The 25,775-nt window shown below is 37.7% G+C and overlaps 1 protein-coding gene and 16 non-coding genes across 18 annotated transcripts in view; all 17 read right to left on the bottom strand.

Annotated features, from left to right (window-relative positions):
* LOC149437525 (class I histocompatibility antigen, Non-RT1.A alpha-1 chain-like) overlaps positions 1-25,775 on the bottom strand; it is a 175,914-nt gene that overhangs the window by 26,238 nt on the left and 123,901 nt on the right. The gene's annotated exons all lie outside the window — the stretch shown is intronic.
* LOC149437593 (U7 small nuclear RNA) lies at positions 1,027-1,085 on the bottom strand. Its single transcript, XR_016308116.1, has one exon. It is a non-coding gene; the product is annotated as a U7 small nuclear RNA (small nuclear RNA).
* On the bottom strand, positions 2,584-2,642 carry LOC149437592 (U7 small nuclear RNA). The gene has a single exon (XR_016308115.1). It is a non-coding gene; the product is annotated as a U7 small nuclear RNA (small nuclear RNA).
* On the bottom strand, positions 4,142-4,200 carry LOC149437591 (U7 small nuclear RNA). Its single transcript, XR_016308114.1, has one exon. It is a non-coding gene; the product is annotated as a U7 small nuclear RNA (small nuclear RNA).
* LOC149437590 (U7 small nuclear RNA) lies at positions 5,700-5,758 on the bottom strand. The gene has a single exon (XR_016308113.1). It is a non-coding gene; the product is annotated as a U7 small nuclear RNA (small nuclear RNA).
* Positions 7,258-7,316, bottom strand: LOC149437589 (U7 small nuclear RNA). Its single transcript, XR_016308112.1, has one exon. It is a non-coding gene; the product is annotated as a U7 small nuclear RNA (small nuclear RNA).
* On the bottom strand, positions 8,816-8,874 carry LOC149437588 (U7 small nuclear RNA). The gene has a single exon (XR_016308111.1). It is a non-coding gene; the product is annotated as a U7 small nuclear RNA (small nuclear RNA).
* LOC149437587 (U7 small nuclear RNA) lies at positions 10,374-10,432 on the bottom strand. The gene has a single exon (XR_016308110.1). It is a non-coding gene; the product is annotated as a U7 small nuclear RNA (small nuclear RNA).
* LOC149437586 (U7 small nuclear RNA) lies at positions 11,932-11,990 on the bottom strand. Its single transcript, XR_016308108.1, has one exon. It is a non-coding gene; the product is annotated as a U7 small nuclear RNA (small nuclear RNA).
* On the bottom strand, positions 13,489-13,547 carry LOC149437585 (U7 small nuclear RNA). The gene has a single exon (XR_016308107.1). It is a non-coding gene; the product is annotated as a U7 small nuclear RNA (small nuclear RNA).
* Positions 15,047-15,105, bottom strand: LOC149437584 (U7 small nuclear RNA). The gene has a single exon (XR_016308078.1). It is a non-coding gene; the product is annotated as a U7 small nuclear RNA (small nuclear RNA).
* LOC149437583 (U7 small nuclear RNA) lies at positions 16,605-16,663 on the bottom strand. The gene has a single exon (XR_016308106.1). It is a non-coding gene; the product is annotated as a U7 small nuclear RNA (small nuclear RNA).
* On the bottom strand, positions 18,164-18,222 carry LOC149437582 (U7 small nuclear RNA). Its single transcript, XR_016308105.1, has one exon. It is a non-coding gene; the product is annotated as a U7 small nuclear RNA (small nuclear RNA).
* On the bottom strand, positions 19,722-19,780 carry LOC149437581 (U7 small nuclear RNA). Its single transcript, XR_016308104.1, has one exon. It is a non-coding gene; the product is annotated as a U7 small nuclear RNA (small nuclear RNA).
* On the bottom strand, positions 21,281-21,339 carry LOC149437580 (U7 small nuclear RNA). Its single transcript, XR_016308077.1, has one exon. It is a non-coding gene; the product is annotated as a U7 small nuclear RNA (small nuclear RNA).
* LOC149437579 (U7 small nuclear RNA) lies at positions 22,839-22,897 on the bottom strand. Its single transcript, XR_016308076.1, has one exon. It is a non-coding gene; the product is annotated as a U7 small nuclear RNA (small nuclear RNA).
* Positions 24,398-24,456, bottom strand: LOC149437578 (U7 small nuclear RNA). Its single transcript, XR_016308103.1, has one exon. It is a non-coding gene; the product is annotated as a U7 small nuclear RNA (small nuclear RNA).

Below are 25,775 nucleotides of genomic sequence, written 5' to 3'. Positions count from 1 at the left end.
CTGCAAAAGACTGTTAATGGGCTCTGACGTATACAGCCAGGTCACGAAACATTCTTGAAAAGCATGGTTAGGAAAATGCTTTGGTAAGTCTGGTTTTATTTGATCTGAAACTGCATTAGGGGTGTGTCTGCTTGAGCATGGTAAAATCTTTCAACACCCCTTCAGCAAACCCCTCAGACCCTTTGATTTGTTGTGGTAATTCTGTAAAGACTCTTTCCAAGGACTGGAAAAAAATGCAGCTTTTGCAGCTCTGGGCTCTCATTTGACATGGAAACTATGGAATCCTATTTCTGAGAGATTCTGATTAATCAGACTGGACAATACAAGCGAATGGGTCTCTGCATGGATCCAACGACCAGACAATCTTTGCTAAGTATTTTTCCTTTTTTTAATCCAATTTATTTTTACTATTACTTAAGGTCTTCCTCATCAGTCATTAATAAAACTTCTCATGCATCGTTTTTTGTTTTCTCTTACTGACAGACATTTTTAAAATTGTAAGCTGAATCTTAAAATGATTTAATCAAAAATAAAAAATCAACTTGCAGTCTGAAAAAGGGTACTTATTGTGAACTCTGTTGCCTTCCGGTCTGGGTGTGGCAGCAAATGTTGCACACTTTTGAAAAAGGTCAGAATGACAAAAGCTGATTATTGGAACAGTGTGCGTTTTAATTAAAACAAGTGTTGGCAGCTTAAGTGTTTGTGTAAATGGGCGTTAACGGTGTAGTTACCCTGCCCCAGTTGCAATCACTCTCACTTGCTGGTTCTCAGATTGTTGTCCCAGAGCAGGAAAAGCCCTGCACAGGCTGGGATCTGGGAATGTAATCATCAGACTCTCAAACCTCAAGATTTTAAGGTTTTTGTATGATGGTTTCGTAGAAATACTGTAAAATATCTTTGATTCTCAGAGAAAGTACAAATAACAGCCCTTACTCTGCAATGGTCTGTGCTGGCAGAGATGACTGTAAATAAGTACATGAACCTGCAGCACAAAGATCTCAACTTTTCTTTCCTTGACATGATTACATTGGCTCCTGAAACACAAGAACCTTCTAGACAGATAGCAAAAGAGCTGAAATACACTTTTGGCTAAATTTGGGCAGAAGACTTCATTTTTAGTCAGCGCGTTTAAATAATGGAGACTGACATTTAATCTCCATTCTAATTTCATTTAGTTTATATAATTTTCTAAACATATATCAATTGGTACTCTCCAGCTCTTAAAAATGAATGTTTCATTTAAAAACACAGAGATATTTCACATCATAGGCAAAGAAATGTCCCAGAATATTACTGAGTAATCTTGCTGAGTCATATGCAGATTAGTTTTCTCCAATTGGCTCTTTGGGAAAGTGGGCGGGAACTAGAAGCCAAGCTCCTGAAAGCAAAAGTTCTAACTTCATATCTCCAAAACTCACAAGTCAGCGGCAAACACAGTCAGAGCTACAACTGTTTGTATTGGGTAACCTGGAAAATTTACAGAACACTGCCAGCTTTACACACAACTTGACACAAAGTAAAAAGAGAGAGATCTATCTAAACCATCCTCTAGAAGAGTCTGCAAAAGACTGTTAATGGGCTCTGACGTATACAGCCAGGTCACGAAACATTCTTGAAAAGCATGGTTAGGAAAATGCTTTGGTAAGTCTGGTTTTATTTGATCTGAAACTGCATTAGGGGTGTGTCTGCTTGAGCATGGTAAAATCTTTCAACACCCCTTCAGCAAACCCCTCAGACCCTTTGATTTGTTGTGGTAATTCTGTAAAGACTCTTTCCAAGGACTGGAAAAAATGCAGCTTTTGCAGCTCTGGGCTCTCATTTGACATGGAAACTATGGAATCCTTTTTCTGAGAGATTCTGATTAATCAGACTGGACAATACAAGCGAATGGGTCTCTGCATGGATCCAACGACCAGACAATCTTTGCTAAGTATTTTTCCTTTTTTTAATCCAATTTATTTTTACTATTACTTAAGGTCTTCCTCATCAGTCATTAATAAAACTTCTCATGCATCGTTTTTTGTTTTCTCTTACTGACAGACATTTTTAAAATTGTAAGCTGAATCTTAAAATGATTTAATCAAAAATAAAAAATCAACTTTCACTCTGAAAAAGGGTACTTATTGTGAACTCTGTTGCCTTCCGGTCTGGGTGTGGCAGCAAATGTTGCACACTTTTGAAAAAGGTCAGAATGACAAAAGCTGATTATTGGAACAGTGTGCGTTTTAATTAAAACAAGTGTTGGCAGCTTAAGTGTTTGTGTAAATGGGCGTTAACGGTGTAGTTACCCTGCCCCAGTTGCAATCATTCTCACTTGCTGGTTCTCAGATTGTTGTCCCAGAGCAGGAAAAGCCCTGCACAGGCTGGGATCTGGGAATGTAATCATCAGACTCTCAAACCTCAAGATTTTAAGGTTTTTGTATGATGGTTTCTTAGAAATACTGTAAAATATCTTTGATTCTCAGAGAAAGTACAAATAACAGCCCTTACTCTGCAATGGTCTGTGCTGGCAGAGATGACTGTAAATAAGTACATGAACCTGCAGCACAAAGATCTCAACTTTTCTTTCCTTGACATGATTACATTGGCTCCTGAAACACAAGAACCTTCTAGACAGATAGCAAAAGAGCTGAAATACACTTTTGGCTAAATTTGGGCAGAAGACTTCATTTTTAGTCAGCGCGTTCAAATAATGGAGACTGACATTTAATCTCCATTCTAATTTCATTTAATTTATATAATTTTCTATACATATATCAATTGGTACTCTCCAGCTCTTAAAAATGAATGTTTCATTTAAAAACACAGAGATATTTCACATCATAGGCAAAGAAATGTCCCAGAATATTACTGAGTAATCTTGCTGAGTCATATGCAGATTAGTTTTCTCCAATTGGCTCTTTGGGAAAGTGGGCGGGAACTAGAAGCCAAGCTCCTGAAAGCAAAAGTTCTAACTTCATATCTCCAAAACTCACAAGTCAGCGGCAAAAACAGTCAGAGCTACAACTGTTTGTATTGGGTAACCAGGAAAATTTACAGAACACTGCCAGCTTTACACACAACTTGACACAAAGTAAAAAGAGAGAGATCTATCTAAACCATGCTCTAGAAGAGTCTGCAAAAGACTGTTAATGGGCTCTGACGTATACAGCCAGGTCACGAAACATTCTTGAAAAGCATGGTTAGGAAAATGCTTTGGTAAGTCTGGTTTTATTTGATCTGAAACTGCATTAGGGGTGTGTCTGCTTGAGCATGGTAAAATCTTTCAACACCCCTTCAGCAAACCCCTCAGACCCTTTGATTTGTTGTGGTAATTCTGTAAAGACTCTTTCCAAGGACTGGAAAAAAATGCAGCTTTTGCAGCTCTGGGCTCTCATTTGACATGGAAACTATGGAATCCTATTTCTGAGAGATTCTGATTAATCAGACTGGACAATACAAGCGAATTGGTCTCTGCATGGATCCAACGACCAGACAATCTTTGCTAAGTATTTTTCCTTTTTTTAATCCAATTTATTTTTACTATTACTTAAGGTCTTCCTCATCAGTCATTAATAAAACTTCTCATGCATCGTTTTTTGTTTTCTCTTACTGACAGACATTTTTAAAATTGTAAGCTGAATCTTAAAATGATTTAATCAAAAATAAAAAATCAACTTGCACTCTGAAAAAGGGTACTTATTGTGAACTCTGTTGCCTTCCGGTCTGGGTGTGGCAGCAAATGTTGCACACTTTTGAAAAAGGTCAGAATGACAAAAACTGATTATTGGAACAGTGTGTGTTTTAATTAAAACAAGTGTTGGCAGCTTAAGTGTTTGTGTAAACGGGCGTTAACGGTGTAGTTACCCTGCCCCAGTTGCAATCACTCTCACTTGCTGGTTCTCAGATTGTTGTCCCAGAGCAGGAAAAGCCCTGCACAGGCTGGGATCTGGGAATGTAATCATCAGACTCTCAAACCTCAAGATTTTAAGGTTTTTGTATGATGGTTTCGTAGAAATACTGTAAAATATCTTTGATTCTCAGAGAAAGTACAAATAACAGCCCTTACTCTGCAATGGTCTGTGCTGGCAGAGATGACTGTAAATAAGTACATGAACCTGCAGCACAAAGATCTCAACTTTTCTTTCCTTGACATGATTACATTGGCTCCTGAAACACAAGAACCTTCTAGACAGATAGCAAAAGAGCTGAAATACACTTTTGGCTAAATTTGGGCAGAAGACTTCATTTTTAGTCAGCGCGTTTAAATAATGGAGACTGACATTTAATCTCCAGTCTAATTTCATTTAGTTTATATAATTTTCTAAACATATATCAATTGGTACTCTCCAGCTCTTAAAAATGAATGTTTCATTTAAAAACACAGAGATATTTCACATCATAGGCAAAGAAATGTCCCAGAATATTACTGAGTAATCTTGCTGAGTCATATGCAGATTAGTTTTCTCCAATTGGCTCTTTGGGAAAGTGGGCGGGAACTAGAAGCCAAGCTCCTGAAAGCAAAAGTTCTAACTTCATATCTCCAAAACTCACAAGTCAGCGGCAAACACAGTCAGAGCTACAACTGTTTGTATTGGGTAACCAGGAAAATTTACAGAACACTGCCAGCTTTACACACAACTTGACACAAAGTAAAAAGAGAGAGATCTATCTAAACCATGCTCTAGAAGAGTCTGCAAAAGACTGTTAATGGGCTCTGACGTATACAGCCAGGTCACGAAACATTCTTGAAAAGCATGGTTAGGAAAATGCTTTGGTAAGTCTGGTTTTATTTGATCTGAAACTGCATTAGGGGTGTGTCTGCTTGAGCATGGTAAAATCTTTCAACACCCCTTCAGCAAACCCCTCAGACCCTTTGATTTGTTGTGGTAATTCTGTAAAGACTCTTTCCAAGGACTGGAAAAAAATGCAGCTTTTGCAGCTCTGGGCTCTCATTTGACATGGAAACTATGGAATCCTATTTCTGAGAGATTCTGATTAATCAGACTGGACAATACAAGCGAATGGGTCTCTGCATGGATCCAACGACCAGACAATCTTTGCTAAGTATTTTTCCTTTTTTTAATCCAATTTATTTTTACTATTACTTAAGGTCTTCCTCATCAGTCATTAATAAAACTTCTCATGCATCGTTTTTTGTTTTCTCTTACTGACAGACATTTTTAAAATTGTAAGCTGAATCTTAAAATGATTTAATCAAAAATAAAAAATCAACTTGCAGTCTGAAAAAGGGTACTTATTGTGAACTCTGTTGCCTTCCGGTCTGGGTGTGGCAGCAAATGTTGCACACTTTTGAAAAAGGTCAGAATGACAAAAGCTGATTATTGGAACAGTGTGCGTTTTAATTAAAACAAGTGTTGGCAGCTTAAGTGTTTGTGTAAATGGGCGTTAACGGTGTAGTTACCCTGCCCCAGTTGCAATCACTCTCACTTGCTGGTTCTCAGATTGTTGTCCCAGAGCAGGAAAAGCCCTGCACAGGCTGGGATCTGGGAATGTAATCATCAGACTCTCAAACCTCAAGATTTTAAGGTTTTTGTATGATGGTTTCGTAGAAATACTGTAAAATATCTTTGATTCTCAGAGAAAGTACAAATAACAGCCCTTACTCTGCAATGGTCTGTGCTGGCAGAGATGACTGTAAATAAGTACATGAACCTGCAGCACAAAGATCTCAACTTTTCTTTCCTTGACATGATTACATTGGCTCCTGAAACACAAGAACCTTCTAGACAGATAGCAAAAGAGCTGAAATACACTTTTGGCTAAATTTGGGCAGAAGACTTCATTTTTAGTCAGCGCGTTTAAATAATGGAGACTGACATTTAATCTCCATTCTAATTTCATTTAGTTTATATAATTTTCTAAACATATATCAATTGGTACTCTCCAGCTCTTAAAAATGAATGTTTCATTTAAAAACACAGAGATATTTCACATCATAGGCAAAGAAATGTCCCAGAATATTACTGAGTAATCTTGCTGAGTCATATGCAGATTAGTTTTCTCCAATTGGCTCTTTGGGAAAGTGGGCGGGAACTAGAAGCCAAGCTCCTGAAAGCAAAAGTTCTAACTTCATATCTCCAAAACTCACAAGTCAGCGGCAAACACAGTCAGAGCTACAACTGTTTGTATTGGGTAACCAGGAAAATTTACAGAACACTGCCAGCTTTACACACAACTTGACACAAAGTAAAAAGAGAGAGATCTATCTAAACCATGCTCTAGAAGAGTCTGCAAAAGACTGTTAATGGGCTCTGACGTATACAGCCAGGTCACGAAACATTCTTGAAAAGCATGGTTAGGAAAATGCTTTGGTAAGTCTGGTTTTATTTGATCTGAAACTGCATTAGGGGTGTGTCTGCTTGAGCATGGTAAAATCTTTCAACACCCCTTCAGCAAACCCCTCAGACCCTTTGATTTGTTGTGGTAATTCTGTAAAGACTCTTTCCAAGGACTGGAAAAAAATGCAGCTTTTGCAGCTCTGGGCTCTCATTTGACATGGAAACTATGGAATCCTATTTCTGAGAGATTCTGATTAATCAGACTGGACAATACAAGCGAATGGGTCTCTGCATGGATCCAACGACCAGACAATCTTTGCTAAGTATTTTTCCTTTTTTTAATCCAATTTATTTTTACTATTACTTAAGGTCTTCCTCATCAGTCATTAATAAAACTTCTCATGCATCGTTTTTTGTTTTCTCTTACTGACAGACATTTTTAAAATTGTAAGCTGAATCTTAAAATGATTTAATCAAAAATAAAAAATCAACTTGCAGTCTGAAAAAGGGTACTTATTGTGAACTCTGTTGCCTTCCGGTCTGGGTGTGGCAGCAAATGTTGCACACTTTTGAAAAAGGTCAGAATGACAAAAGCTGATTATTGGAACAGTGTGCGTTTTAATTAAAACAAGTGTTGGCAGCTTAAGTGTTTGTGTAAATGGGCGTTAACGGTGTAGTTACCCTGCCCCAGTTGCAATCATTCTCACTTGCTGGTTCTCAGATTGTTGTCCCAGAGCAGGAAAAGCCCTGCACAGGCTGGGATCTGGGAATGTAATCATCAGACTCTCAAACCTCAAGATTTTAAGGTTTTTGTATGATGGTTTCTTAGAAATACTGTAAAATATCTTTGATTCTCAGAGAAAGTACAAATAACAGCCCTTACTCTGCAATGGTCTGTGCTGGCAGAGATGACTGTAAATAAGTACATGAACCTGCAGCACAAAGATCTCAACTTTTCTTTCCTTGACATGATTACATTGGCTCCTGAAACACAAGAACCTTCTAGACAGATAGCAAAAGAGCTGAAATACACTTTTGGCTAAATTTGGGCAGAAGACTTCATTTTTAGTCAGCGCGTTCAAATAATGGAGACTGACATTTAATCTCCATTCTAATTTCATTTAATTTATATAATTTTCTATACATATATCAATTGGTACTCTCCAGCTCTTAAAAATGAATGTTTCATTTAAAAACACAGAGATATTTCACATCATAGGCAAAGAAATGTCCCAGAATATTACTGAGTAATCTTGCTGAGTCATATGCAGATTAGTTTTCTCCAATTGGCTCTTTGGGAAAGTGGGCGGGAACTAGAAGCCAAGCTCCTGAAAGCAAAAGTTCTAACTTCATATCTCCAAAACTCACAAGTCAGCGGCAAAAACAGTCAGAGCTACAACTGTTTGTATTGGGTAACCAGGAAAATTTACAGAACACTGCCAGCTTTACACACAACTTGACACAAAGTAAAAAGAGAGAGATCTATCTAAACCATGCTCTAGAAGAGTCTGCAAAAGACTGTTAATGGGCTCTGACGTATACAGCCAGGTCACGAAACATTCTTGAAAAGCATGGTTAGGAAAATGCTTTGGTAAGTCTGGTTTTATTTGATCTGAAACTGCATTAGGGGTGTGTCTGCTTGAGCATGGTAAAATCTTTCAACACCCCTTCAGCAAACCCCTCAGACCCTTTGATTTGTTGTGGTAATTCTGTAAAGACTCTTTCCAAGGACTGGAAAAAAATGCAGCTTTTGCAGCTCTGGGCTCTCATTTGACATGGAAACTATGGAATCCTATTTCTGAGAGATTCTGATTAATCAGACTGGACAATACAAGCGAATTGGTCTCTGCATGGATCCAACGACCAGACAATCTTTGCTAAGTATTTTTCCTTTTTTTAATCCAATTTATTTTTACTATTACTTAAGGTCTTCCTCATCAGTCATTAATAAAACTTCTCATGCATCGTTTTTTGTTTTCTCTTACTGACAGACATTTTTAAAATTGTAAGCTGAATCTTAAAATGATTTAATCAAAAATAAAAAATCAACTTGCACTCTGAAAAAGGGTACTTATTGTGAACTCTGTTGCCTTCCGGTCTGGGTGTGGCAGCAAATGTTGCACACTTTTGAAAAAGGTCAGAATGACAAAAACTGATTATTGGAACAGTGTGTGTTTTAATTAAAACAAGTGTTGGCAGCTTAAGTGTTTGTGTAAACGGGCGTTAACGGTGTAGTTACCCTGCCCCAGTTGCAATCACTCTCACTTGCTGGTTCTCAGATTGTTGTCCCAGAGCAGGAAAAGCCCTGCACAGGCTGGGATCTGGGAATGTAATCATCAGACTCTCAAACCTCAAGATTTTAAGGTTTTTGTATGATGGTTTCGTAGAAATACTGTAAAATATCTTTGATTCTCAGAGAAAGTACAAATAACAGCCCTTACTCTGCAATGGTCTGTGCTGGCAGAGATGACTGTAAATAAGTACATGAACCTGCAGCACAAAGATCTCAACTTTTCTTTCCTTGACATGATTACATTGGCTCCTGAAACACAAGAACCTTCTAGACAGATAGCAAAAGAGCTGAAATACACTTTTGGCTAAATTTGGGCAGAAGACTTCATTTTTAGTCAGCGCGTTTAAATAATGGAGACTGACATTTAATCTCCATTCTAATTTCATTTAGTTTATATAATTTTCTAAACATATATCAATTGGTACTCTCCAGCTCTTAAAAATGAATGTTTCATTTAAAAACACAGAGATATTTCACATCATAGGCAAAGAAATGTCCCAGAATATTACTGAGTAATCTTGCTGAGTCATATGCAGATTAGTTTTCTCCAATTGGCTCTTTGGGAAAGTGGGCGGGAACTAGAAGCCAAGCTCCTGAAAGCAAAAGTTCTAACTTCATATCTCCAAAACTCACAAGTCAGCGGCAAACACAGTCAGAGCTACAACTGTTTGTATTGGGTAACCAGGAAAATTTACAGAACACTGCCAGCTTTACACACAACTTGACACAAAGTAAAAAGAGAGAGATCTATCTAAACCATGCTCTAGAAGAGTCTGCAAAAGACTGTTAATGGGCTCTGACGTATACAGCCAGGTCACGAAACATTCTTGAAAAGCATGGTTAGGAAAATGCTTTGGTAAGTCTGGTTTTATTTGATCTGAAACTGCATTAGGGGTGTGTCTGCTTGAGCATGGTAAAATCTTTCAACACCCCTTCAGCAAACCCCTCAGACCCTTTGATTTGTTGTGGTAATTCTGTAAAGACTCTTTCCAAGGACTGGAAAAAAATGCAGCTTTTGCAGCTCTGGGCTCTCATTTGACATGGAAACTATGGAATCCTATTTCTGAGAGATTCTGATTAATCAGACTGGACAATACAAGCGAATGGGTCTCTGCATGGATCCAACGACCAGACAATCTTTGCTAAGTATTTTTCCTTTTTTTAATCCAATTTATTTTTACTATTACTTAAGGTCTTCCTCATCAGTCATTAATAAAACTTCTCATGCATCGTTTTTTGTTTTCTCTTACTGACAGACATTTTTAAAATTGTAAGCTGAATCTTAAAATGATTTAATCAAAAATAAAAAATCAACTTGCAGTCTGAAAAAGGGTACTTATTGTGAACTCTGTTGCCTTCCGGTCTGGGTCTGGCAGCAAATGTTGCACACTTTTGAAAAAGGTCAGAATGACAAAAGCTGATTATTGGAACAGTGTGAGTTTTAAATAAAACAAGTGTTGGCAGCTTAAGTGTTTGTGTAAATGGGCGTTAACGGTGTAGTTACCCTGCCCCAGTTGCAATCACTCTCACTTGCTGGTTCTCAGATTGTTGTCCCAGAGCAGGAAAAGCCCTGCACAGGCTGGGATCTGGGAATGTAATCATCAGACTCTCAAACCTCAAGATTTTAAGGTTTTTGTATGATGGTTTCGTAGAAATACTGTAAAATATCTTTGATTCTCAGAGAAAGTACAAATAACAGCCCTTACTCTGCAATGGTCTGTGCTGGCAGAGATGACTGTAAATAAGTACATGAACCTGCAGCACAAAGATCTCAACTTTTCTTTCCTTGACATGATTACATTGGCTCCTGAAACACAAGAACCTTCTAGACAGATAGCAAAAGAGCTGAAATACACTTTTGGCTAAATTTGGGCAGAAGACTTCATTTTTAGTCAGCGCGTTTAAATAATGGAGACTGACATTTAATCTCCATTCTAATTTCATTTAGTTTATATAATTTTCTAAACATATATCAATTGGTACTCTCCAGCTCTTAAAAATGAATGTTTCATTTAAAAACACAGAGATATTTCACATCATAGGCAAAGAAATGTCCCAGAATATTACTGAGTAATCTTGCTGAGTCATATGCAGATTAGTTTTCTCCAATTGGCTCTTTGGGAAAGTGGGCGGGAACTAGAAGCCAAGCTCCTGAAAGCAAAAGTTCTAACTTCATATCTCCAAAACTCACAAGTCAGCGGCAAACACAGTCAGAGCTACAACTGTTTGTATTGGGTAACCAGGAAAATTTACAGAACACTGCCAGCTTTACACACAACTTGACACAAAGTAAAAAGAGAGAGATCTATCTAAACCATGCTCTAGAAGAGTCTGCAAAAGACTGTTAATGGGCTCTGACGTATACAGCCAGGTCACGAAACATTCTTGAAAAGCATGGTTAGGAAAATGCTTTGGTAAGTCTGGTTTTATTTGATCTGAAACTGCATTAGGGGTGTGTCTGCTTGAGCATGGTAAAATCTTTCAACACCCCTTCAGCAAACCCCTCAGACCCTTTGATTTGTTGTGGTAATTCTGTAAAGACTCTTTCCAAGGACTGGAAAAAAATGCAGCTTTTGCAGCTCTGGGCTCTCATTTGACATGGAAACTATGGAATCCTATTTCTGAGAGATTCTGATTAATCAGACTGGACAATACAAGCGAATGGGTCTCTGCATGGATCCAACGACCAGACAATCTTTGCTAAGTATTTTTCCTTTTTTTAATCCAATTTATTTTTACTATTACTTAAGGTCTTCCTCATCAGTCATTAATAAAACTTCTCATGCATCGTTTTTTGTTTTCTCTTACTGACAGACATTTTTAAAATTGTAAGCTGAATCTTAAAATGATTTAATCAAAAATAAAAAATCAACTTGCAGTCTGAAAAAGGGTACTTATTGTGAACTCTGTTGCCTTCCGGTCTGGGTGTGGCAGCAAATGTTGCACACTTTTGAAAAAGGTCAGAATGACAAAAGCTGATTATTGGAACAGTGTGCGTTTTAATTAAAACAAGTGTTGGCAGCTTAAGTGTTTGTGTAAATGGGCGTTAACGGTGTAGTTACCCTGCCCCAGTTGCAATCACTCTCACTTGCTGGTTCTCAGATTGTTGTCCCAGAGCAGGAAAAGCCCTGCACAGGCTGGGATCTGGGAATGTAATCATCAGACTCTCAAACCTCAAGATTTTAAGGTTTTTGTATGATGGTTTCGTAGAAATACTGTAAAATATCTTTGATTCTCAGAGAAAGTACAAATAACAGCCCTTACTCTGCAATGGTCTGTGCTGGCAGAGATGACTGTAAATAAGTACATGAACCTGCAGCACAAAGATCTCAACTTTTCTTTCCTTGACATGATTACATTGGCTCCTGAAACACAAGAACCTTCTAGACAGATAGCAAAAGAGCTGAAATACACTTTTGGCTAAATTTGGGCAGAAGACTTCATTTTTAGTCAGCGCGTTTAAATAATGGAGACTGACATTTAATCTCCATTCTAATTTCATTTAGTTTATATAATTTTCTAAACATATATCAATTGGTACTCTCCAGCTCTTAAAAATGAATGTTTCATTTAAAAACACAGAGATATTTCACATCATAGGCAAAGAAATGTCCCAGAATATTACTGAGTAATCTTGCTGAGTCATATGCAGATTAGTTTTCTCCAATTGGCTCTTTGGGAAAGTGGGCGGGAACTAGAAGCCAAGCTCCTGAAAGCAAAAGTTCTAACTTCATATCTCCAAAACTCACAAGTCAGCGGCAAACACAGTCAGAGCTACAACTGTTTGTATTGGGTAACCAGGAAAATTTACAGAACACTGCCAGCTTTACACACAACTTGACACAAAGTAAAAAGAGAGAGATCTATCTAAACCATCCTCTAGAAGAGTCTGCAAAAGACTGTTAATGGGCTCTGACGTATACAGCCAGGTCACGAAACATTCTTGAAAAGCATGGTTAGGAAAATGCTTTGGTAAGTCTGGTTTTATTTGATCTGAAACTGCATTAGGGGTGTGTCTGCTTGAGCATGGTAAAATCTTTCAACACCCCTTCAGCAAACCCCTCAGACCCTTTGATTTGTTGTGGTAATTCTGTAAAGACTCTTTCCAAGGACTGGAAAAAATGCAGCTTTTGCAGCTCTGGGCTCTCATTTGACATGGAAACTATGGAATCCTATTTCTGAGAGATTCTGATTAATCAGACTGGACAATACAAGCGAATGGGTCTCTGCATGGATCCAACGACCAGACAATCTTTGCTAAGTATTTTTCCTTTTTTTAATCCAATTTATTTTTACTATTACTTAAGGTCTTCCTCATCAGTCATTAATAAAACTTCTCATGCATCGTTTTTTGTTTTCTCTTACTGACAGACATTTTTAAAATTGTAAGCTGAATCTTAAAATGATTTAATCAAAAATAAAAAATCAACTTGCACTCTGAAAAAGGGTACTTATTGTGAACTCTGTTGCCTTCCGGTCTGGGTGTGGCAGCAAATGTTGCACACTTTTGAAAAAGGTCAGAATGACAAAAGCTGATTATTGGAACAGTGTGTGTTTTAATTAAAACAAGTGTTGGCAGCTTAAGTGTTTGTGTAAATGGGCGTTAACGGTGTAGTTACCCTGCCCCAGTTGCAATCACTCTCACTTGCTGGTTCTCAGATTGTTGTCCCAGAGCAGGAAAAGCCCTGCACAGGCTGGGATCTGGGAATGTAATCATCAGACTCTCAAACCTCAAGATTTTAAGGTTTTTGTATGATGGTTTCGTAGAAATACTGTAAAATATCTTTGATTCTCAGAGAAAGTACAAATAACAGCCCTTACTCTGCAATGGTCTGTGCTGGCAGAGATGACTGTAAATAAGTACATGAACCTGCAGCACAAAGATCTCAACTTTTCTTTCCTTGACATGATTACATTGGCTCCTGAAACACAAGAACCTTCTAGACAGATAGCAAAAGAGCTGAAATACACTTTTGGCTAAATTTGGGCAGAAGACTTCATTTTTAGTCAGCGTGTTCCAATAATGGAGACTGACATTTAATCTCCATTCTAATTTCATTTAGTTTATATAATTTTCTAAACATATATCAATTGGTACTCTCCAGCTCTTAAAAATGAATGTTTCATTTAAAAACACAGAGATATTTCACATCATAGGCAAAGAAATGTCCCAGAATATTACTGAGTAATCTTGCTGAGTCATATGCAGATTAGGTTTCTCCAATTGGCTCTTTGGGAAAGTGGGCGGGAACTAGAAGCCAAGCTCCTGAAAGCAAAAGTTCTAACTTCATATCTCCAAAACTCACAAGTCAGCGGCAAAAACAGTCAGAGCTACAACTGTTTGTATTGGGTAACCAGGAAAATTTACAGAACACAGCCAGCTTTACACACAACTTGACACAAAGTAAAAAGAGAGAGATCTATCTAAACCATGCTCTAGAAGAGTCTGCAAAAGACTGTTAATGGGCTCTGACGTATACAGCCAGGTCACGAAACATTCTTGAAAAGCATGGTTAGGAAAATGCTTTGGTAAGTCTGGTTTTATTTGATCTGAAACTGCATTAGGGGTGTGTCTGCTTGAGCATGGTAAAATCTTTCAACACCCCTTCAGCAAACCCCTCAGACCCTTTGATTTGTTGTGGTAATTCTGTAAAGACTCTTTCCAAGGACTGGAAAAAAATGCAGCTTTTGCAGCTCTGGGCTCTCATTTGACATGGAAACTATGGAATCCTATTTCTGAGAGATTCTGATTAATCAGACTGGACAATACAAGCGAATTGGTCTCTGCATGGATCCAACGACCAGACAATCTTTGCTAAGTATTTTTCCTTTTTTTAATCCAATTTATTTTTACTATTACTTAAGGTCTTCCTCATCAGTCATTAATAAAACTTCTCATGCATCGTTTTTTGTTTTCTCTTACTGACAGACATTTTTAAAATTGTAAGCTGAATCTTAAAATGATTTAATCAAAAATAAAAAATCAACTTGCACTCTGAAAAAGGGTACTTATTGTGAACTCTGTTGCCTTCCGGTCTGGGTGTGGCAGCAAATGTTGCACACTTTTGAAAAAGGTCAGAATGACAAAAGCTGATTATTGGAACAGTGTGTGTTTTAATTAAAACAAGTGTTGGCAGCTTAAGTGTTTGTGTAAATGGGCGTTAACGGTGTAGTTACCCTGCCCCAGTTGCAATCACTCTCACTTGCTGGTTCTCAGATTGTTGTCCCAGAGCAGGAAAAGCCCTGCACAGGCTGGGATCTGGGAATGTAATCATCAGACTCTCAAACCTCAAGATTTTAAGGTTTTTGTATGATGGTTTCGTAGAAATACTGTAAAATATCTTTGATTCTCAGAGAAAGTACAAATAACAGCCCTTACTCTGCAATGGTCTGTGCTAGCAGAGATGACTGTAAATAAGTACATGAACCTGCAGCACAAAGATCTCAACTTTTCTTTCCTTGACATGATTACATTGGCTCCTGAAACACAAGAACCTTCTAGACAGATAGCAAAAGAGCTAAAATACACTTTTGGCTAAATTTGGGCAGAAGACTTCATTTTTAGTCAGCGCGTTCAAATAATGGAGACTGACATTTAATCTCCATTCTAATTTCATTTAGTTTAAATAATTTTCTAAACATATATCAATTGGTACTCTCCAGCTCTTAAAAATGAATGTTTCATTTAAAAACACAGAGATATTTCACATCATAGGCAAAGAAATGTCCCAGAATATTACTGAGTAATCTTGCTGAGTCATATGCAGATTAGTTTTCTCCAATTGGCTCTTTGGGAAAGTGGGTGGGAACTAGAAGCCAAGCTCCTGAAAGCAAAAGTTCTAACTTCATATCTCCAAAACTCACAAGTCAGCGGCAAAAACAGTCAGAGCTACAACTGTTTGTATTGGGTAACCAGGAAAATTTACAGAACACTGCCAGCTTTACACACATCTTGACACAAAGTAAAAAGAGAGAGATCTATCTAAACCATGCTCTAGAAGAGTCTGCAAAAGACTGTTAATGGGCTCTGACGTATACAGCCAGGTCACGAAACATTCTTGAAAAGCATGGTTAGGAAAATGCTTTGGTAAGTCTGGTTTTATTTGATCTGAAACTGCATTAGGGGTGTGTCTGCTTGAGCATGGTAAAATCTTTCAACACCCCTTCAGCAAACCCCTCAGACCCTTTGATTTGTTGTGGTAATTCTGGAAAGACTCTTTCCAAGGACTGGAAAAAAATGCAGCTTTTGCAGCTCTGGGCTCTCATTTGACATGGAAACTATGGAATCCAATTTCTGAGAGATTCTGATTAATCAGACTGGACAATACAAGCCAATTGGTCTCTGCATGGATCCAACAACCAGACAATCTTTGCTAAGTATTTTTCCTTTTTTTAATCCAATTTATTTTTACTATTACTTAAGGTCTTCCTCATCAGTCATTAATAAAACTTCTCATGCATCGTTTTTTGTTTTCTCTTACTGACAGACATTTTTAAAATTGTAAGCTGAATCTTAAAATGATTTAATCAAAAATAAAAAATCAACTTGCACTCTGAAAAAGGGTACTTATTGTGAACTCTGTTGCCTTCCGGTCTGGGTGTGGCAGCAAATGTTGCACACTTTTGAAAAAGGTCAGAATGACAAAAGCTGATTATTGGAACAGTGTGTGTTTTAATTAAAACAAGTGTTGGCAGCTTAAGTGTTTGTGTAAATGGGCGTTAACGGTGTAGTTACCCTGCCCCAGTTGCAATCACTCTCACTTGCTGGTTCTCAGATTGTTGTCCCAGAGCAGGAAAAGCCCTGCACAGGCTGGGATCTGGGAATGTAATCATCAGACTCTCAAACCTCAAGATTTTAAGGTTTTTGTATGATGGTTTCGTAGAAATACTGTAAAATATCTTTGATTCTCAGAGAAAGTACAAATAACAGCCCTTACTCTGCAATGGTCTGTGCTGGCAGAGATGACTGTAAATAAGTACATGAACCTGCAGCACAAAGATCTCAACTTTTCTTTCCTTGACATGATTACATTGGCTCCTGAAACACAAGAACCTTCTAGACAGATAGCAAAAGAGCTGAAATACACTTTTGGCTAAATTTGGGCAGAAGACTTCATTTTTAGTCAGCGCGTTTAAATAATGGAGACTGACATTTAATCTCCATTCTAATTTCATTTAGTTTTTATAATTTTCTAAACATATATCAATTGGTACTCTCCAGCTCTTAAAAATGAATGTTTCATTTAAAAACACAGAGATATTTCACATCATAGGCAAAGAAATGTCCCAGAATATTACTGAGTAATCTTGCTGAGTCATATGCAGATTAGTTTTCTCCAATTGGCTCTTTGGGAAAGTGGGCGGGAACTAGAAGCCAAGCTCCTGAAAGCAAAAGTTCTAACTTCATATCTCCAAAACTCACAAGTCAGCGGCAAACACAGTCAGAGCTACAACTGTTTGTATTGGGTAACCAGGAAAATTTACAGAACACTGCCAGCTTAACACACAATTTGACACAAAGTAAAAAGAGAGAGATCTATCTAAACCATGCTCTAGAAGAGTCTGCAAAAGACTGTTAATGGGTTCTGACGTATACAGCCAGGTCACGAAACATTCTTGAAAAGCATGGTTAGGAAAATGCTTTGGTAAGTCTGGTTTTATTTGTTCTGAAACTGCATTAGGGGTGTGTCTGCTTGAGCATGGTAAAATCTTTCAACACCCCTTCAGCAAACCCCTCAGACCCTTTGATTTGTTGTGGTAATTCTGTAAAGACTCTTTCCAAGGACTGGAAAAAAATGCAAGCTTTTGCAGCTCTGGGCTCTCATTTGACATGGAAACTATGGAATCCTATTTCTGAGAGATTCTGATTAATCAGACTGGACAATACAAGCGAATTGGTCTCTGCATGGATCCAACGACAAGACAATCTTTGCTAAGTATTTTTCCTTTTTTTAATCCAATTTATTTTTACTATTACTTAAGGTCTTCCTCATCAGTCATTAATAAAACTTCTCATGCATCGTTTTTTGTTTTCTCTTACTGACAGACATTTTTAAAATTGTAAGCTGAATCTTAAAATGATTTAATCAAAAATAAAAAATCAACTCGCACTCTGAAAAAGGGTACTTATTGTGAACTCTGTTGCCTTCCGGTCTGGGTGTGGCAGCAAATGTTGCACACTTTTGAAAAAGGTCAGAATGACAAAAGCTGATTATTGGAACAGTGTGTGTTTTAATTAAAACAAGTGTTGGCAGCTTAAGTGTTTGTGTAAATGGGCGTTAACGGTGTAGTTACCCTGCCCCAGTTGCAATCACTCTCACTTGCTGGTTCTCAGATTGTTGTCCCAGAGCAGGAAAAGCCCTGCACAGGCTGGGATCTGGGAATGTAATCATCAGACTCTCAAACCTCAAGATTTTAAGGTTTTTGTATGATGGTTTCGTAGAAATACTGTAAAATATCTTTGATTCTCAGAGAAAGTACAAATAACAGCCCTTACTCTGCAATGGTCTGTGCTAGCAGAGATGACTGTAAATAAGTACATGAACCTGCAGCACAAAGATCTCAACTTTTCTTTCCTTGACATGATTACATTGGCTCCTGAAACACAAGAACCTTCTAGACAGATAGCAAAAGAGCTGAAATACACTTTTGGCTAAATTTGGGCAGAAGACTTCATTTTTAGTCAGCGCGTTTAAATAATGGAGACTGACATTTAATCCTCATTCTAATTTCATTTAGTTTATATAATTTTCTAAACATATATCAATTGGTACTCTCCAGCTCTTAAAAATGAATGTTTCATTTAAAAACACAGAGATATTTCACATCATAGGCAAAGAAATGTCCCAGAATATTACTGAGTAATCTTGCTGAGTCATATGCAGATTAGTTTTCTCCAATTGGCTCTTTGGGAAAGTGGGCGGGAACTAGAAGCCAAGCTCCTGAAAGCAAAAGTTCTAACTTCATATCTCCAAAACTCACAAGTCAGCGGCAAACACAGTCAGAGCTACAACTGTTTGTATTGGGTAACCAGGAAAATTTACAGAACACTGCCAGCTTTACACACAACTTGACACAAAGTAAAAAGAGAGAGATCTATCTAAACCATGCTCTAGAAGAGTCTGCAAAAGACTGTTAATGGGCTCTGACGTATACAGCCAGGTCACGAAACATTCTTGAAAAGCATGGTTAGGAAAATGCTTTGGTAAATCTGGTTTTATTTGATCTGAAACTGTATTAGGGGTGTGTCTGCTTGAGCATGGTAAAATCTTTCAACACCCCTTCAGCAAACCCCTCAGACCCTTTGATTTGTTGTGGTAATTCTGTAAAGACTCTTTCCAAGGACTGGAAAAAAATGCAGCTTTTGCAGCTCTGGGCTCTCATTTGACATGGAAACTATGGAATCCTATTTCTGAGAGATTCTGATTAATCAGACTGGACAATACAAGCGAATGGGTCTCTGCATAGATCCAACGACCAGACAATCTTTGCTAAGTATTTTTCCTTTTTTTAATCCAATTTATTTTTACTATTACTTAAGGTCTTCCTCATCAGTCATTAATAAAACTTCTCATGCATCGTTTTTTGTTTTCTCTTACTGACAGACATTTTTAAAATTGTAAGCTGAATCTTAAAATGATTTAATCAAAAATAAAAAATCAACTTGCACTCTGAAAAAGGGTACTTATTGTGAACTCTGTTGCCTTCCGGTCTGGGTGTGGCAGCAAATGTTGCACACTTTTGAAAAAGGTCAGAATGACAAAAGCTGATTATTGGAACAGTGTGTGTTTTAATTAAAACAAGTGTTGGCAGCTTAAGTGTTTGTGTAAATAGGCGTTAACGGTGTAGTTACCCTGCCCCAGTTGCAATCACTCTCACTTGCTGGTTCTCAGATTGTTGTCCCAGAGCAGGAAAAGCCCTGCACAGGCTGGGATCTGGGAATGTAATCATCAGACTCTCAAACCTCAAGATTTTAAGGTTTTTGTATGATGGTTTCGTAGAAATACTGTAAAATATCTTTGATTCTCAGAGAAAGTACAAATAACAGCCCTTACTCTGCAATGGTCTGTGCTGGCAGAGATGACTGTGAATAAGTACATGAACCTGCAGCACAAAGATCTCAACTTTTCTTTCCTTGACATGATTACATTGGCTCCTGAAACACAAGAACCTTCTAGACAGATAGCAAAAGAGCTGAAATACACTTTTGGCTAAATTTGGGCAGAAGACTTCATTTTTAGTCAGCGCGTTCCAATAATGGAGACTGACATTTAATCTCCATTCTAATTTCATTTAGTTTATATAATTTTCTAAACATATATCAATTGGTACTCTCCAGCTCTTAAAAATGAATGTTTCATTTAAAAACACAGAGATATTTCACATCATAGGCAAAGAAATGTCCCAGAATATTACTGAGTAATCTTGCTGAGTCATATGCAGATTAGGTTTCTCCAATTGGCTCTTTGGGAAAGTGGGCGGGAACTAGAAGCCAAGCTCCTGAAAGCAAAAGTTCTAACTTCATATCTCCAAAACGCACAAGTCAGCGGCAAAAACAGTCAGAGCTACAACTGTTTGTATTGGGTAACCAGGAAAATTTACAGAACACAGCCAGCTTTACACACAACTTGACACAAAGTAAAAAGAGAGAGATCTATCTAAACCATGCTCTAGAAGAGTCTGCAAAAGACTGTTAATGGGCTCTGACGTATACAGCCAGGTCACGAAACATTCTTGAAAAGCATGGTTAGGAAAATGCTTTGGTAAGTCTGGTTTTATTTGATCTGAAACTGCATTAGGGGTGTGTCTGCTTGAGCATGGTAAAATCTTTCAACACCCCTTCAGCAAACCCCTCAGACCCTTTGATTTGTTGTGGTAATTCTGTAAAGACTCTTTCCAAGGACTGGAAAAAAAATGCAGCTTTTGCAGCTCTGGGCTCTCATTTGACATGGAAACTATGGAATCCTATTTCTGAGAGATTCTGATTAATCAGACTGGACAATACAAGCGAATTGGTCTCTGCATGGATCCAACGACCAGACAATCTTTGCTAAGTATTTTTCCTTTTTTTAATCCAATTTATTTTTACTATTACTTAAGGTCTTCCTCATCAGTCATTAATAAAACTTCTCATGCATCGTTTTTTGTTTTCTCTTACTGACAGACATTTTTAAAATTGTAAGCTGAATCTTAAAATGATTTAATCAAAAATAAAAAATCAACTTGCACTCTGAAAAAGGGTACTTATTGTGAACTCTGTTGCCTTCCGGTCTGGGTGTGGCAGCAAATGTTGCACACTTTTGAAAAAGGTCAGAATGACAAAAGCTGATTATTGGAACAGTGTGTGTTTTAATTAAAACAAGTGTTGGCAGCTTAAGTGTTTGTGTAAATGGGCGTTAACGGTGTAGTTACCCTGCCCCAGTTGCAATCACTCTCACTTGCTGGTTCTCAGATTGTTGTCCCAGAGCAGGAAAAGCCCTGCACAGGCTGGGATCTGGGAATGTAATCATCAGACTCTCAAACCTCAAGATTTTAAGGTTTTTGTATGATGGTTTCGTAGAAATACTGTAAAATATCTTTGATTCTCAGAGAAAGTACAAATAACAGCCCTTACTCTGCAATGGTCTGTGCTAGCAGAGATGACTGTAAATAAGTACATGAACCTGCAGCACAAAGATCTCAACTTTTCTTTCCTTGACATGATTACATTGGCTCCTGAAACACAAGAACCTTCTAGACAGATAGCAAAAGAGCTAAAATACACTTTTGGCTAAATTTGGGCAGAAGACTTCATTTTTAGTCAGCGCGTTCAAATAATGGAGACTGACATTTAATCTCCATTCTAATTTCATTTAGTTTAAATAATTTTCTAAACATATATCAATTGGTACTCTCCAGCTCTTAAAAATTAATGTTTCATTTAAAAACACAGAGATATTTCACATCATAGGCAAAGAAATGTCCCATAATATTACTGAGTAATCTTGCTGAGTCATATGCAGATTAGGTTTCTCCAATTGGCTCTTTGGGAAAGTGGGCGGGAACTAGAAGCCAAGCTCCTAAAAGCAAAAGTTCTAACTTCATATCTCCAAAACTCACAAGTCAGCGGCAAACACAGTCAGAGCTACAACTGTTTGTAGTGGGTAACCAGGAAAATTTACAGAACACAGCCAGCTTTACACATAACTTGACACAAAGTAAAAAGAGAGAGATCTATCTAAACCATGCTCTAGAAGAGTATGCAAAAGACTGTTAATGGGCTCTGACGTATACAGCCAGGTCACGAAACATTCTTGAAAAGCATGGTTAGGAAAATGCTTTGGTAAGTCTGGTTTTATTTGATCTGAAACTGCATTAGGGGTGTGTCTGCTTGAGCATGGTAAAATCTTTCAACACCCCTTCAGCAAACCCCTCAGACCCTTTGATTTGTTGTGGTAATTCTGTAAAGACTCTTTCCAAGGACTGGAAAAAAATGCAGCTTTTGCAGCTCTGGGCTCTCATTTGACATGGAAACTATGGAATCCTATTTCTGAGAGATTCTGATTAATCAGACTGGACAATACAAGCGAATTGGTCTCTGCATGGATCCAACGACCAGACAATCTTTGCTAAGTATTTTTCCTTTTTTTAATCCAATTTATTTTTACTATTACTTAAGGTCTTCCTCATCAGTCATTAATAAAACTTCTCATGCATCGTTTTTTGTTTTCTCTTACTGACAGACATTTTTAAAATTGTAAGCTGAATCTTAAAATGATTTAATCAAAAATAAAAAATCAACTTGCAGTCTGAAAAAGGGTACTTATTGTGAACTCTGTTGCCTTCCGGTCTGGATGTGGCAGCAAATGTTGCACACTTTTGAAAAAGGTCAGAATGACAAAAGCTGATTATTGGAACAGTGTGTGTTTTAATTAAAACAAGTGTTGGCAGCTTAAGTGTTTGTTTAAATGGGCGTTAACGGTGTAGTTACCCTGCCCCAGTTGCAATCACTCTCACTTGCTGGTTCTCAGATTGTTGTCCCAGAGCAGGAAAAGCCCTGCACAGGCTGGGATCTGGGAATGTAATCATCAGACTCTCAAACCTCAAGATTTTAAGGTTTTTGTATGATGGTTTCGTAGAAATACTGTAAAATATCTTTGATTCTCAGAGAAAGTACAAATAACAGCCCTTACTCTGCAATGGTCTGTGCTAGCAGAGATGACTGTAAATAAGTACATGAACCTGCAGCACAAAGATCTCAACTTTTCTTTCCTTGACATGATTACATTGGCTCCTGAAACACAAGAACCTTCTAGACAGATAGCAAAAGAGCTAAAATACACTTTTGGCCAAATTTGGGCAGAAGACTTCATTTTTAGTCAGCGCGTTCAAATAATGGAGACTGACATTTAATCTTCATTCTAATTTAATTTAGTTTAAATAATTTTCTAAACATATATCAATTGGTACTCTCCAGCTCTTAAAAATGAATGTTTCATTTAAAAACACAGAGATATTTCACATCATAGGCAAAGAAATGTCCCAGAATATTATTGAGTAATCTTGCTGAGTCATATGCAGATTAGGTTTCTCCAATTGGCTCTTTGGGAAAGTGGGCGGGAACTAGAAGCCAAGCTCCTGAAAGCAAAAGTTCTAACTTCATATCTCCAAAATCTCACAAGTCAGCGGCAAACACAGTCAGAGCTACAACTGTTTGTAGTGGGTAACCAGGAAAATTTACAGAACACAGCCAGCTTTACACACAACTTGACACAAAGTAAAAAGAGAGAGATCTATCTAAACCATGCTCTAGAAGAGTCTGCAAAAGACTGTTAATGGGATCTGATGTAAACAGCCAGGTCACGAAACATTCTTGAAAAGCATGGTTAGGAAAATGCTTTGGTAAGTCTGGTTTTATTTGATCTGAAACTGCATTAGGGGTGTGTCTGCTTGAGCATGGTAAAATCTTTCAACACCCCTTCAGCAAACCCCTCAGACCCTTTGATTTGTTGTGGTAATTCTGTAAAGACTCTTTCCAAGGACTGGAAAAAAATGCAGCTTTTGCAGCTCTGGGCTCTCATTTGACATGGAAACTATGGAATCCTATTTCTGAGAGATTCTGATTAATCAGACTGGACAATACAAGCGAATTGGTCTCTGCATGGATCCAACGACCAGACAATCTTTGCTAAGTATTTTTCCTTTTTTTAATCCAATTTATTTTTACTATTACTTAAGGTCTTCCTCATCAGTCATTAATAAAACTTCTCATGCATCGTTTTTTGTTTTCTCTTACTGACAGACATTTTTAAAATTGTAAGCTGAATCTTAAAATGATTTAATCAAAAATAAAAAATCAACTTGCACTCTGAAAAAGGGTACTTATTGTGAACTCTGTTGCCTTCCGGTCTGGGTGTGGCAGCAAATGTTGCACACTTTTGAAAAAGGTCAGAATGACAAAAGCTGATTATTGGAACAGTGTGTGTTTTAATTAAAACAAGTGTTGGCAGCTTAAGTGTTTGTTTAAATGGGCGTTAACGGTGTAGTTACCCTGCCCCAGTTGCAATCACTCTCACTTGCTGGTTCTCAGATTGTTGTCCCAGAGCAAGAAAAGCCCTGCACAGGCTGGGATCTGGGAATGTAATCATCAGACTCTCAAACCTCAAGATTTTAAGGTTTTTGTATGATGGTTTCGTAGAAATACTGTAAAATATCTTTGATTCTCAGAGAAAGTACAAATAACAGCCCTTACTCTGCAATGGTCTGTGCTAGCAGAGATGACTGTAAATAAGTACATGAACCTGCAGCACAAAGATCTCAACTTTTCTTTCCTTGACATGATTACATTGGCTCCTGAAACACAAGAACCTTCTAGACAGATAGCAAAAGAGCTGAAATACACTTTTGGCTAAATTTGGGCAGAAGACTTCATTTTTAGTCAGCGCGTTTAAATAATGGAGACTGACATTTAATCTCCATTCTAATTTCATTTAGTTTATATAATTTTCTAAACATATATCAATTGGTACTCTCCAGCTCTTAAAAATGAATGTTTCATTTAAAAACACAGAGATATTTCACATCATAGGCAAAGAAATGTCCCAGAATATTACTGAGTAATCTTGCTGAGTCATATGCAGATTAGGTTTCTCCAATTGGCTCTTTGGGAAAGTGGGCGGGAACTAGAAGCCAAGCTCCTGAAAGCAAAAGTTCTAACTTCATATCTCCAAAACTCACAAGTCAGCGGCAAAAACAGTCAGAGCTACAACTGTTTGTATTGGGTAACCAGGAAAATTTACAGAACACTGCCAGCTTTACACACAACTTGACACAAAGTAAAAAGAGAGAGATCTATCTAAACCATGCTCTAGAAGAGTCTGCAAAAGACTGTTAATGGGCTCTGACGTATACAGCCAGGTCACGAAACATTCTTGAAAAGCATGGTTAGGAAAATGCTTTGGTAAGTCTGGTTTTATTTGATCTGAAACTGCATTAGGGGTGTGTCTGCTTGAGCATGGTAAAATCTTTCAACACCCCTTCAGCAAACCCCTCAGACCCTTTGATTTGTTGTGGTAATTCTGTAAAGACTCTTTCCAAGGACTGGAAAAAAATGCAGCTTTTGCAGCTCTGGGCTCTCATTTGACATGGAAACTATGGAATCCTATTTCTGAGAGATTCTGATTAATCAGACTGGACAATACAAGCGAATTGGTCTCTGCATGGATCCAACGACCAGACAATCTTTGCTAAGTATTTTTCCTTTTTTTAATCCAATTTATTTTTACTATTACTTAAGGTCTTCCTCATCAGTCATTAATAAAACTTCTCATGCATCGTTTTTTGTTTTCTCTTACTGACAGACATTTTTAAAATTGTAAGCTGAATCTTAAAATGATTTAATCAAAAATAAAAAATCAACTTGCACTCTGAAAAAGGGTACTTATTGTGAACTCTGTTGCCTTCCGGTCTGGGTGTGGCAGCAAATGTTGCACACTTTTGAAAAAGGTCAGAATGACAAAAGCTGATTATTGGAACAGTGTGTGTTTTAATTAAAACAAGTGTTGGCAGCTTAAGTGTTTGTTTAAATGGGCGTTAACGTGTAGTTACCCTGCCCCAGTTGCAATCACTCTCACTTGCTGGTTCTCAGATTGTTGTCCCAGAGCAGGAAAAGCCCTGCACAGGCTGGGATCTGGGAATGTAATCATCAGACTCTCAAACCTCAA

The sequence above is a fragment of the Staurois parvus genome, unplaced genomic scaffold (assembly GCF_062004578.1).
Source record: "Staurois parvus isolate SC_StPar_1 unplaced genomic scaffold, SC_StPar_1.0 ptg001284l, whole genome shotgun sequence".
In the NCBI taxonomy this organism is placed as follows: domain Eukaryota; kingdom Metazoa; phylum Chordata; class Amphibia; order Anura; family Ranidae; genus Staurois; species Staurois parvus.
This window is presented reverse-complemented; position numbering and strand designations above follow the sequence as displayed.